The sequence below is a fragment of the Macrosteles quadrilineatus genome, unplaced genomic scaffold (genome assembly GCF_028750875.1).
Source record: "Macrosteles quadrilineatus isolate MER2022 unplaced genomic scaffold, UCM_ALF_1.0 Scaffold_2__2_contigs__length_208266976, whole genome shotgun sequence".
Taxonomy (NCBI): Eukaryota; Metazoa; Arthropoda; class Insecta; order Hemiptera; family Cicadellidae; genus Macrosteles; species Macrosteles quadrilineatus.
Window position 1 is genome coordinate 206,179,841 of NW_026542595.1, and position 14,098 is coordinate 206,193,938.

The window sequence follows — 14,098 nt, forward strand, 5'->3', positions numbered from 1 at the left end:
CTGTGCCAACTCATAAGCGATACAATATCATTTCAACAATTTGTATGCACCCAATTTTAAACGAAATTGAAATTGAAATAATTGCATTAGTTTTTATCAGACATCTTTTATATTCATTATTGTTTTGATAAAGCTAAAAGCAATCTCCCATTTATTGTGTGAATTTGAAAGATTCCTTCTTAAACACTAGTCAACAATAGTCAGAATAGTTGCCAAACCTTTACACCGAACTATAACAATTGATCGTAAATCCATTATAATTACTGTGATCCTTATCATCATAACATTCGATACTGTCACGAGATTTGAATTTATGAACACATTCGATATAACAATCACAATTAATTGTCATAATCACATGCATCAAACGTTCTTCATGTATTTACGTGCTTGTGACTTGTTTTACATAATGAAATACATATTTTCTTTTGCCAAATCCGGTACTTTCCTGTTAAAGGGAACATTCATTATTATCGATGATTTTTTTTCTCGATACATCGATGTTTTTGTTTTCCGATACATTACAAACTGACAACAACTAACTGATCTTGGTTAGGCTAAAATAGTCTGTTATATGGATTAAGAAATGAAACTGTTCTAAGCTAACCTAACATAACCAACCAAACTTGATGTACCATTTAAAAATTCCGTTTGGGTTTGAATATAAAAGGCAAGTTATAAACACGGAATTTTTAATTGTTACAGCAAGTTTGGTTAGTTATGTTAGGTTATTTTTTTAGAACAGTTTCATTTCATTAATGTTTGTTGATACTGAACAATATTTTTCGTAGTTGTCAGCTGATATGTTTCAATTTTTTAATATCGATATATCGAGAAAAAATCATCTATAATAATGAATGTTCCCTTTAACAGGAAAGTACCCAAAATCCTACCGATTGAGTCTCGTTCCTCCGGTCATCATTAGAACACGATTTGTATTTGTGGTAAGCTATTGGATTTGTGGCATGCACTGACGTTGTCTAACTTGTCTCTGCTATCCACTGTGGACGAGCGACAGTCTACACAATGCTCTACTTCGCTTTTGGCACCAAGAAGAGGTTCCTCAGTGTAATCTTCTCGATGAAGATAACTTTATGCTGACTCACTCTCGCCAGATGGAACATGTGTGGTTCGAGTCCCTCTCAAGGACCAACATTAACTACTTGTCACTTCAAAGTATACGGCTGAACATAGAATCCACTTCAATTGAACGAAAACTTTCATCAAAACGTAACTTAATTTCAAGGTATTGCATACCAAGTTTACGTGCGTGAATTACTGTTTACATTTCCATATTCATACATAAGTGCTTTTTTCAACATTTATCAAATATGTTCATACACTAAATTACCATCATGTCATTCTAAGCCATTTCCAACACTGCATTTTGTGTAACCGATAACTTAAATCCAACGAACTAGAACCTACTTATATAATATTTCCATTAAATAACTTTTGACGAGTAAAAGTTTACATTTTATTAAAAAAATATACAGCAATAAATATTCTTATAACCCGTAACCAACCACTTTGACACCTGGGGTTCTCCCAAGCCAGGCACCATCTACTATTTACGAGGGTTCGGACCCCTATAAAGCCGTCCCTCAGTTTTTTCGATAATTCGCTATTCGTGTCTCAACGCATAAACTCGGGCTATCAAAATATCGCGGTGTTTTCCATTATTTTAGCCATAAATTCGCGGCGTGCACTTAGTGTTTCTGAGATCTTGTGTGTCCAAACACCCCCTCCCCACCACTTTCTCACCCTACGTCGCCAACCCCCTTGGAACTATCACATCCCTACTGAAGGTCGAGGGAAATCGTGGTAATACGTATAGTTTTCGTGGGTAGTAGTTCATTACTGAACGCAAGTGGAAATGCAAACTATGAAGTCCAAAGAGGAAAGAGTGCCATTACTCAAGGTTGCACTATTGGCACTATCGGTAGCCCCAAGCCATGTATTTGTTTGTCCATGGGCCTTTAGGCCTGTGCGTGAGAACTACACTGACTAAAGTATAAGTTGTAGCGTGGGTACATTAGTCTCGCTCCATCATTAGCAATCCATCGCTGACTGAGCCACAAACTCACCTGATTTCCGAACAGTTACGGCACGTCGCAGTCCAGTCACTTCAGGCACGTCACAGATAACCAAAATATTCTTTAATAGATTTTCTATTGCGCTATCTACATTCATCCGTTGCAGTTCCGTCAGTCACTCTGCCGGCATCGGTCATTCAATTTCAGATTTCTTTCCACCGATATTTTTTTATTGTTCTGAAGCCTGGCGGACCTGTTTGAGGTTAGAAAATAGTGTTATTGTTGATTAAATGGTTGTGTTTATATTTTGAGTATTGTCATAGATAAAACATACTATGGTACTGGTTGTAACAATCAACAAGATGGACAGTTAAAACTTGATACAATATAGGTTTATAATTTAAAATGACGGTAAATTACTGTAAATTATTAGAGACGGAAGCTGAAACCAACTGACAGGCAGTTGACTGCGAAATTGCGTATGCAACTGATACTGGACTGTAACGGAACTGTGACTGAACCTAAAAGTGGAATTGACCTGTTAATGCCCTGTTGTTAAAATATTTTTCATTGGCCAATTATACGTTTCCTACGGATTCTCGTTGCATTAGGACGGTTAGAAAGAGTCCCAAGCTAACGAATGAGAAGTAAAGTAAATGGGGAAAACAAGTTTTACAGGATATGCATGGTAAAAAGTATATCTGCTGGAGTAAATTTATTTCTTGGCAAATGCTTATTCAAACTAATATGAATGTAGAGATATGCAAATATATCGGTACGGTAAAGTGATTAATTTTTTAAAGCGTAAGCGCCTCTTCTGTTAAAAAAATCAGCATTTCTTTATCTAGGTGCTGTACCCACAAATGTAATATTGAAAGAGGCTTTACTGTGACGTACGATGATAAATCATTTACAAAGAAAACACCTCAAAATAATATTCTTATTTGTTTGCCAAAAGACTGTTTTCTTATATAGATAAATAAACATTCAGATGTTTTTAAATTGTTTTTGGTTAAAAAGGAAATAATAGTTTTAGTGTGTTGTTTGATGTATGAAAAATAAAGAATATGGTTTGGTTTTTGTTAATATTTATTTTGTCATTTTTTAATGTTTGATATTAAGTAATCGTCCGTAGTATCAAAGTTATTGAATCACGTATATTGACGATATCAAATGTTTAAAAAAACTAAATCTATACAACAACAAAATTTACCGTTCAACCCTCTGTTTCCTGCCTAATTTAACATGCTCGTTTCTAATTTTTTCAGCTGCCTCCTTTAGAATACAATACCAATTTCAAAACCTGTTTTCAGTTTAAAATATTATAAAATTATACCAAACAATCTCCTACAAAAATATGTTTTCACCACACTATGATGTTTTTGGCTGTATTACATACGTTAATTGGTGGCTGAAAGTTACGTTTTGCTGGCCATGCCAGCTGTCATCGTAATTTGGGGACCGAGCAGGTTTTTACAGGCCGGGGCCGCAAAATCAGCTGTCCGCTTACTTACTTAAAACATGAATGCATTTTAAATACACAATCAAAATCCATAGTATTGCAATAGAATTGTGTTATTGTCACCGTTGCCTAGCAACTATTTATTTTTATTTTTGCTGATTCCTCAAATTATTTCTTCACATAACCTTAAAATTATAGTTGTGTTGACTATCAGTGTGCATTATTATAGTGGTGAATAGTGGTAATAGGGTATAGTGTGGTGAAAAATAGCGTTCGTACCACGGACCGAAATGGTTTTGCAGCTCTCGATAGATTTAAGTTCTCGACTTCGTCTCGAACTTAAAAATTATCTCGAGCCGGCAAAACCTCATTTTCGGCCTTAGGTACGAAATATACTATTTTCATCTTAAACTGTTTCAAATCCCACCGAACATTATCCCACCATTTTCAGTGACATCGAATTTATAAAATCCTAATCACTCCAACAGCTGTTTGGCGGGCGATAAACGAACCAATGGCGTGTCAAAGATTCCCGCCATAAAGATCGTTCAGGCTGCGTTTTTATGCATACATACAGGCTAATGTTTGAAATCGATTCGTATTTTATTGACAGAGGCTTATCTAAAGCACCCACTCTCCCCCCTGCTATCCCTGGAGGGGAGGCTTCTCTTACCACTTGACTTGTTCTTTGCATTTGCCACGTTTCTTCTTCCGCAAGTTTGGACAATTTACGTAAAATTTATTAACTTGAAAATTTAGTTTTATTTGTTACCAATATGGTTTTGAGTAATTTTCATTTTTGGTGGAATAGTTTTCAAATGCTTGGTGAACAGGTTTATAAAATAAAATTGGTTTATGTGCACAAAAGATGTTTTAGGGTTTTAGGTATAACCATTGACTTTATAGTCAATGGTTTAACTGATTGAATGAACCAATTTGCGAATATTGTTTTAGATTGTGTTTAACACTGTCATAACCCTGTGAAATTCATTATAATAATAATCCATGGTGGCAAATATACGGAATGTTTGATTCACTTCTGTGGGTGCAAATATTTGAGAAACATCTATATTTAATTCATCGTTTTAATGTTAAAGGCCCAAAAATAGGTCCGAAGATTTTGATCAAATATCATTTTTTAACTAAATTTTTTACTGGAAATTTAAAACACATGTTTGATGTTTTTGCTTAGTCTTCTTCATTCAGGTCAGTCGTTAGTCTCAGCCCTGGAACATTAACCCATTTTAATGAAGTCTATATTACTTACGATTTTCAAAATTATGGCGTTTTGAAATTATTTAGGAAGAGATAAAACCAAACAGATACGGTACCATTTTAATTGTATAAAGTGAACTTGTTTAAGAGAAGACCTAAGTTTAAAACTTACTAACCAAAATAAGCTCTTGGGAACAACATTTAAAACCCCATCTAAACAAGATATATTCAGGGAAATATACATTTTGAAATATAACACCCCGAACACTTTTTGATTAATATTATTTAACATGTAAAACATATTCCGGGCGTATTTGTGTTTTAATCAATTTTCTTCTAAATGTCATGCAATTTATTTTTCATCTTGATTATTTAAGCAAAAATTAAATTTGATATATTTTGTTTACTTTTGCGGGTCATAACCCCAAAAGTAAGTCATAATTAAGTGAGTCATAATGGTTAGGGGTTTTCATTGTAAATTGTCAATCCTCGCTTTTCTATGTGTGTCTAGAAGAAAACACCATATATTTTTAGTTTTACCATCTTTCAATGAGGTAAATGCAAAATTATTCCACAATTTTTTGGCATCAACTACGTCATCATTTGAAATCTACTACCAAACGTTTCGTCTAAGCTACTAAGTCAAAACCAACGTCAAAACACTGCATTGAAGACCTAAACACACAAGTTACAAGTATGAAGGGGTTACAAAGACGGGACTTCACTCCTAGAGCACCAAAATGTTTGCACTTTCTCACTAATTCGCCTCGTTATTATCTGACTACACAATGTATATTCTGCTGCTGTATACTCTACCAGGGCAAACCTCGGCAATGAAAACAAGGCACCTTGATAACCAAAGCAAAACATCGGTTGAGTACCAATTATCGTCTAGCCATGTTTATGTTGAAGACATTTGGCCAGAAGAGGTCGCAGGCTAAAGGGTCTCTCGAATTAACCGTGCCAATCAGTCAACTATGGTGGTTGAGCTTGGCTTGTGGTATAGTTTTAACAGTTAAAAATTAAACTAGTACAATCACAATGATTAATGCTTACTTTTATACGTCTAGCATTTATAAGTTTTTTGTCCAAACAATAATATTGTTAATGTCTAAATGATGTCATTTTTTTATACAATATTGAAAGCAACAACCTTTTTTATTCATGTTGCGCACAACAAAAAATTTCTAAAGGCAATACAGTACTGAAATCTTGCATTCGCTATTGTACAATTTTTAGCTGTTTGTTATTATGCTATTTTTTTTTTTATTAGTTCGTTACAATTTTGTTTTGTTCAATTTTAGATGTATATTATCAAAATTTATTTTTTAAACCAAAGGTCTGCAACAATCATAAACATTATTACAAAAATGAATTATCTTCTTTTCTCTAATTTTTTACTGTTTGTGATATTTGGAATTAATGTGTTGTTTTACAGGGAAAAGCTAAGCAAGGAAACACACATTTAAGAATTGTTTTGATATTGTATTCATTAGGCTAAGATTTTGTAGGGGTTTTTTACTTTCCTCCCCGGTGGCACAAAAAAATTATAGTGTGTGAGTATATATTTTAAATTATAAATAAGAAAATCATTTTGGACGATATTCTTCACTATACGTCTTAAAATTTGAACTGGTGGAATCATGTGTAGACAATGTCAACCCTGTAACCGCGAGTCCAGCTGATAAAATTTAAAAGCAATCACTTCACTTCGCTCACCGATCACTGTAAGACTCTCTGACTGATCGGCTGTCAGACCTAACCCGAGCCACTTCCACTCATAACATTCAGGGATTTAGCCACGTTTAGCCGATAGGGTAATTCGTGCGTCCCTACCAGGCACGTGCCTCTTGTGTTAACCGAGGCAGATACTAAACGAACCTTTAAGATGTTATACAATAGCTGGGGTTCGTTTTGCTTATGGGGCGTCCACTGTTGATTGTGATTTTGAAAACTAAATCCTAGTAATCGGAACAATCGGAAGACTACTGTTTGATCATGAGATAAGTCGGTAACTTTTGATGTTTTGAGGCTGTAAGAATGAACATAAAGTCCTAAGTTTGTCACATAATGATATTTTTTCTTTTTGAAATTCGGGCTCAGTCGTCCTTAATCATTGGGCCTTTCACTAATGTCCAGGCTTGAGAATTAGCTGATCTCAGTCATTAACAAAAGTCAGTCGTTAACATGTCATCTCAGCCATGCTACGCTCCTCCTCGTCTTCGCCTTAATTCTAAACTATTTAATCTGGTTTAATCTAATCCAATAAGTAGACACACACTTTTGCTTCATATCATAGCATCCTTTACATTAAAGTAAAGAGCTTAACAATATGTTTTTGATTTGTTTACACACTACATCCCTAATTTAAAAGCTACATAAATGTGTACTTCATACCACAATAGAGCAGATATGAAATCATATGAATAAGAAATTGATCAAATCTCTAAAAGTTTTATTAATTCCAAATACAGCAGATAAAAACTTTTAAGCCCCCCTTTTAAAAAAGGCTTCCATAATTATTCCCACAAAATTACAAAAATAAATACTAGTTTTGAATCAAGTTTGTGTTGGATTATTACAAATATTGTTTTTAATTTTGTAGAATACGCCAATTTTTGCCAACATAACAAGTTTTATATGTGTATTTTAGAGTTAGAAACATTATATATTACTCCTATTAAGTATATTAGGTAACAATTTGTAGTTCTAAATTTAAAAAAATAAACGGTACAGTATTAGTTTGGTTAGCAATCTGCCACATACTTTCTACCATTAGCTTGTCAACAACCTTTATCATGGATAAGCGATGGGAGTAAAATTTAGAGAAAATCACAAAAATAGCATTAACTTTTGAGCTGTAATTTTTACAGAAATGGGGGTTGCACTATTTTGTTTAGAATTATAAGGATCATAACAGACGAATGTTAATCAGAAACGTTTTTCTTTTTGTAAAAAAAGATCAAAATCAAACACAACCCCCCCCCCCCCAACAGCGTCACAATTCCCCAGTTGCCGCTGTTATCAGCTGCTACAAAGGGGTGTAACGCTGCATTTCCGGAATTAAATCTTCAATGGTCTTTTCAATTTTGAAACCGCGCTGTGGGGTCGTGAGTTTCGCGATTTAACACGCAGCCTAGATAGGATTTCCATAAAACAGCTAAAAGTATGATTTAGTCCGTGGGTGTGAGTCATAAAGCCAACACTGGGGTTCGATAGCATCTGGAAACTGCCTGAAAATGTAGAAATGGGGCTTATAAAAAGAGATAAAACCTCAAGTCGCTTTACTGCCCGAACCTCTTAGTTGAACTGCTCTTGTAACTTATCAAAGTTCTTTTATGGATTGTGGTGTAAAATACTTGGCAACGATCGGTTTTAGGACGTGAAGGTTTTCAGAAAAGTCGTAAAAATCGCTTAGTATACATACAGGGTGAAGTATAATAAAGTCAATTAAAAGGCTTTAAAGTTGTTAAACAAAAGGTTGTCATGTGCTTTTCTGTTAAATGACATCTGGCTACCAATGTTCATTTTCTAGTTGAATGCAATTTTTATTTGCATTCCTGAGGTTGTTAAGATTACATACAATTTGGACTCCGTGTCTTTGCATGAATGTGCTGTAAAATACTTGGAACTATCATTTTAAAGACGTTTTGTGAAAAGCCACGACGTTTTCTGTTCCCTATTTGAAGTTACCCGAAAACGATTAATTTGCGGACGATTTAGAGAACTAAAAACGTCTGCTTTCCTAACATTATGGTGGAAATGTTTTTTGTAAACATGTAATGCGAACTATGGTAAAGGAATCAAAACCATCATCAGTCCAGAAGCTGCGATGATGTTGGATAAAAGGTTGTCAAGTGTTGTTATTTTTCTGTGAAATTACCACTGGGTTCAGATCTTAGGAATTCTATTTATCCTCAGGGTTTTGAAGAGTCGTTGTAAGCTCACACATTCACTCACGTATACACACACACTAAGCTACGGACACGAAAAAATTTAACCTAATATTCTTGTGTGCAGATTGTGAACTTTTCAGAAGCACCTGTAGACACACTGACCTATAGTTCGGCCGCTTAGAAAACGACCTCCTCTAGCATTGGTTTAGCATTAACGCGCAGGTCGTTTTCTAAGCGGCCGAACTATAATTATCTTGCTACTTTGCCTACTGTCCAAATGAACTCATCAACCAATCTTAATTCTAATGCCGAACAGCTCAACTGAAAAGTAATTATTCAATTTAAATCACTACAATCTTTTACAAACAAGACATTTTTTACATCGGGCGAAAATGAGTCACGGAAGAAATATTATCTAGGCAATAAAACACACGACATCAAACATACCGCACAATAGAACACACTGGGGTGACAAAAGTGATAATGATAGAGCAAGGGGGGAAGGGGGAGGAAAACCAAAAAACACACAACGGAACAGCGTTGCCCTCACTTCTAATCGACCCTTCCTCCTTCCAACAATGTGTGTGAAGAATTGCTGTTTACTTATATTAGGTAGGAGTCTGGCGCGATCTTGCAATAATTGATATGAGCTCCAGTGATATAGGGAATTACGTATTTTTTGCGTTTGTTACTGCGGCTATATCTACGATACCTATGTTTAATGTTTTGTATATTGACAACCGAGATATTTTGATTTTCGAAGGATGCAGTAACATAGAATATTATGTCTTAGGCAATTGAAATATTATACCAAAGCACAATATTTCATCACTAGGGCCTAAAGTGACTCTTTTTCGAGGTCAAGTTTTACCTCGAGGCGAAGCCAAGGTATAAAAATGAACGAGGGTTGAAAAGACACTTTTTGCCCGTGTGATCAACTATATTTTTTCGTCATATCGCGCCAAAATTTTAACAAAACTATGCTACAAAACTAAAACATTTTTTATTTAGAAGATAGCCTCTCACAACTAGTTCTAACCTGTTTTAAATTTAATTTGCTGATGGAAACAATTAGCCTTTTGGTAAGTGATTCAATCGTTTCGTCTATTAAGGGATTGTGTTAGTGTACATTATCAAATAGTATGACGAACTATCTGTACTACATAATTTTCGTCATACTGCAGCAAAAACAGCATTTAATGCATGCGTTGTGGGTCTAAGAATTTTTACTCTCTAGGGAGTACAAAAGCGTTTTTAGCCCCTAGGGAGTAAAATTTAGTTGTTGTCAACTCAGTTGTAAATTTCAATTGTAAAATATTGCACGTATCGAAAGTAGGTATCGATTGTAGCTTATATTGGTGTCTTATTGTAAGAGTTCGACATATCGATAGTGTAATGTACGCACTAACACAATCATAATGGACGAAATAATCGAATCACTTTACTAAACAGTTGCTTGTTTTCAGAAGCAAAATAGATTATATTGGAAACAAGCTACCGGTAGTAGTTTTTAGAGGTTATCTTTCAATGAAAACTATTTCAGTTTAGAGACATAGTTTGTTCAAAAAATGGTGAAATATGACCAAAAATATAGTTCATTGCACGGGCAAAATGTGTCTTTTCACCTCTTGCTCATTTTCAGACCTCGGCTTCGCCTCAATCGTAAAACTTTAGCTCGGGTCGAAAAGAGTCACTTTAGGGCCTAGTGATGAAATATACTATTACCTTTGACTATTAATAATGCTATTACCTAATTGTCTGGCCAAGTTTTGATGCAGATTAAGTTTAAAAATATAGTAACTTTAACAATCGTGAAGACGTAAAGCAGAAAGCTTAGTTTATCTACCATATATCTATCAAGGTTAGTGACCGATTCACTCTTAATTGAACGTAAATAATCGCAGCATAAAAGTGCCCAAGTATCTGTGCTTTAGTGGCAGATTTACTGTTTATACATAATTACATTGAAAATCGCAAAATAGATATCGTAGCCATGTTTTGTCAAGTTTTAACGACGGGAAACGTGGCATTCTGTTCGAGCTATCTAGATCTATAATCGAATCGTGACCTCCTCAATTATTATTGTCCTCCTAATTGTGTCAGAGATTGATCCACGGCAATTACCCACTTATCGTGATCGTCAGTGATAATTTTATTCATGGTTTGGTAAAAATGATAAGAACCATCTTCAGGGCGTTCACAAACAGAGCTTTGGTTCGGCTGTGTGTTGTCTAGCGTGCTCGTATATGGGGTATTATGTATGAGACTATTTCTATTTATTATATTTTTATTTATGTTTTATTATATTTTTATTTTTTATTTTATACTACATTGTACTAGACTAATTTACAGCACAAGCTACGGACAAGACTGACTTTACTAACTCATAACACTTTCTGTCAAATAATTTTAAATGGGAATTGGTTGTGAAATAATTCTCCAGCCATAGAAAATAAACTATCAGCAATCTAACACATACTTTCTTCCATTAGCTTCCAACCCTAGTCATGGTTAAGCAGTCGGAGAGTTAAGTAGTCGGTTCAACTATTGTAACTAAGATAATTTATGGTGGAAATCACAAAAGTTGCAACAACCTTCACACCGTGGGTTTTACAACAATGGGAGCTGTACCATTTTGTTTAGAGTTAAAGAGGATGACAAAATCAATTTGAATCAGTCGTTCCAGCCAATCACCATATTAAAATATAAAATTTCAAGAAAATGATAAAAAACACTTGGAGACACCCTAACATACCAAATTGCATCAAATTGGGATCACAGGTGTAGACTGTAGCAGCTATGTACAAATCCACACACACACTTAATTATACACTTCGAAAACCATTTTTTGGTGTCAGGGGGGGGGGCAAAATGGATATATCCACCCAAAACTTAAAATCAGAAATTTATATCTAGGCATATTCTTATCTAAAAAATCCTTCCGGGCTCCGCCCCAGTGGCTCTGTATAGTTTCCCATGTTAACCTTTCAACTATAAAGTTGGTTCTATGATATACAAAAGCATTAAAAGTTATAAAATTTACCAACAGGGTAGGCCTAGCGCTATTACAGTAGAACCTTGATAACAAGACTCTCGTGGGGATTGTAAAATAAGACTTGTTATCAAGGTTGACTTCTTATTGAGGTCTGTAATAACATGTGATTATGGGGAAATAGTATATTTCGTGACTAGGGCAGAAAATGAGGTTTTGCCGGCTAGAGATAGTTTTCAAGTTCGAGACGAAGTCGAGAATGAAATGAACTATACCCTATTAACACTATTAACCACTATAATAATGCACGCACACTGATAGTCAACACAACTTTAAGGTTACCTATGTGAAGAAATAATTTGAGGAATCAGCAAAAATAAAAATAAATATTTGCTAGGCAACGGTGACAATAACACAATTCTATTGCAGTGTATTTAAAATGGGTCTGACTTAAGGGAGGTACGAATGAGGCATTTAGTTCAAAATTCCTCCGTGAACAGCGCTGTAGTAGAGAGCACTTTGGCAATGAAAGTTTACTAATCGCAAAAATAGTTCTGTTCATAAAATAAAATTATAAATGTCTCAAATTCAATTTTATTATTTTTTAATTATAAAATTAAACTATCATAACCTAACCGAACTAACCAAACTTGCTGATAAAGAAATAATATAACAAAAGTTTAGTAATCGGAAAAATAATTCTGTTTATTAAATAAAACTAGAATTTGCTCAATTAAAATTTTATAATGACTTAATAATAAAATTAAACTGTAATAACCGAACCAAACCAACCAAACTTGCTGATAATACAAAAATCTTGGACAAAAAGTTAATGCTACCAGTAGGATTCGAACCCGGGACCTACAGCATATCAGCCCGGCACGCTAATCATTAGACCACCGAGGCCGATGGCTACCGACCGTTTTGTTACGGTAATGGCGTTCCCTCAGCTAATAAGAAGCCCACAGCTGTCATCGTAGCCTCTTCTATACCTCCCCTGAGTAAATACCATTTAAAATGCATTCATGTTTTTAAGTAAGTAAGCGGACAGCTGATTTTGCGGCCCTGGGCTGTAAAAACCCCTGAAAAAGGTAACGTATTTTTTACGAAGTTTTACAAACACGTAATTACAGGAAATCAGCTGATTATACAATAAGTCGTTGCATCACTTTCCTTTCATTGGCACTGACAATAAACGAAAACATAACCTCTCTAAGAAGTAGTGAGTAGTGATTTTTAGTAATTAAAAACCAGATTGTTAGTAATTAAAAAAACTGTCGTAGGTAAAGTAGTGTACGCAACTCGCGTTAATAGTCTTTACGCCACACTACATTATTTTGACGAACTTCCCACGCAAGGATTTAGTCCAGAAAACAGCTGTTTGCCGCCAGCTTATTCAAATGGGGTTTCATTGCGTACTACTGTGCTGCAATGAGTTTTGCCGGACACCAATCAGCTGATTATACTGTATTTAGGTGGCAGTGAGTGGTTATAAACAAAAACATAACCTCTCTTAGAGGTTATGACTAGTGATTTTTAGTCCTTTAGTTGGTGGAAATATATAAGGATTTGTACGGATTTAGTAGTATGGCGTAAACTATCGTACGTAACTCGTCCAAAATGTGTGTACCGTCACAACACCACCTTCATATTAAAATTAATTTGTCACATTTCAAAATGGCGGATCCAAGATGGCGGCCGAAAAAAATACATCCGTCATAACCAAGTGAAAATAGGTCGACAATGAATGGTGGTGTATACTTATCTTTATCTAGCACTATTTTGAGATTAAGGTCTTAGTTTGTAAATGCACAATGTTAAAATGGGCTAAAAATAAGGGAGCGTTTCATAAACTCCAAATTTCACAAACTCCAACGCTTAAAATATTAAATGAACAGAGTGGTTCATAACCTCCAAATTTCATAAGCTCCAAAACTTTAACATTAAAATAATCACTGTTTCACAATGTCCAAGTTTCACAAACTCCAACGATTAAAATATTAAATAAACAGAGTGGTTCATAACCTCCAAATCTCATAAGCTCCAAATCTATAACATTCAAATAATCACTGTTTCACAATGTCCAAATTTCACAAACTCCAACGTTAAGATACCAAATAAACAGTGCGGTTCATAATGTCCAAATTTCATAACCTCCAACGGTACAGTCTGGGCCACAAGTCTCTACAGTGGTTGCCACAGTCAGATAGCAGGCACCATACCGAACCACGGCAACCACTGCAGCGACTTCTGGCAGAGACTGTACCGTTGGAGCTTATGAAACTTGGAGGTTATAAACTGCTCTGTTTATTTGATATTTAAACGTTGGAGTTTGTGAAATTTGGACATTGTGAATCGGTGACTATTTGAAAGTTATAGTTTTGGAGTTTATGAAATTTGGAGGTTATGAAACGCACTGTTTATTTAATATATTAACGTTGGAGTTTGTGAAATTTGGACATTATGAACCTCACCCAAAAATAAAGTTATTAAAAGA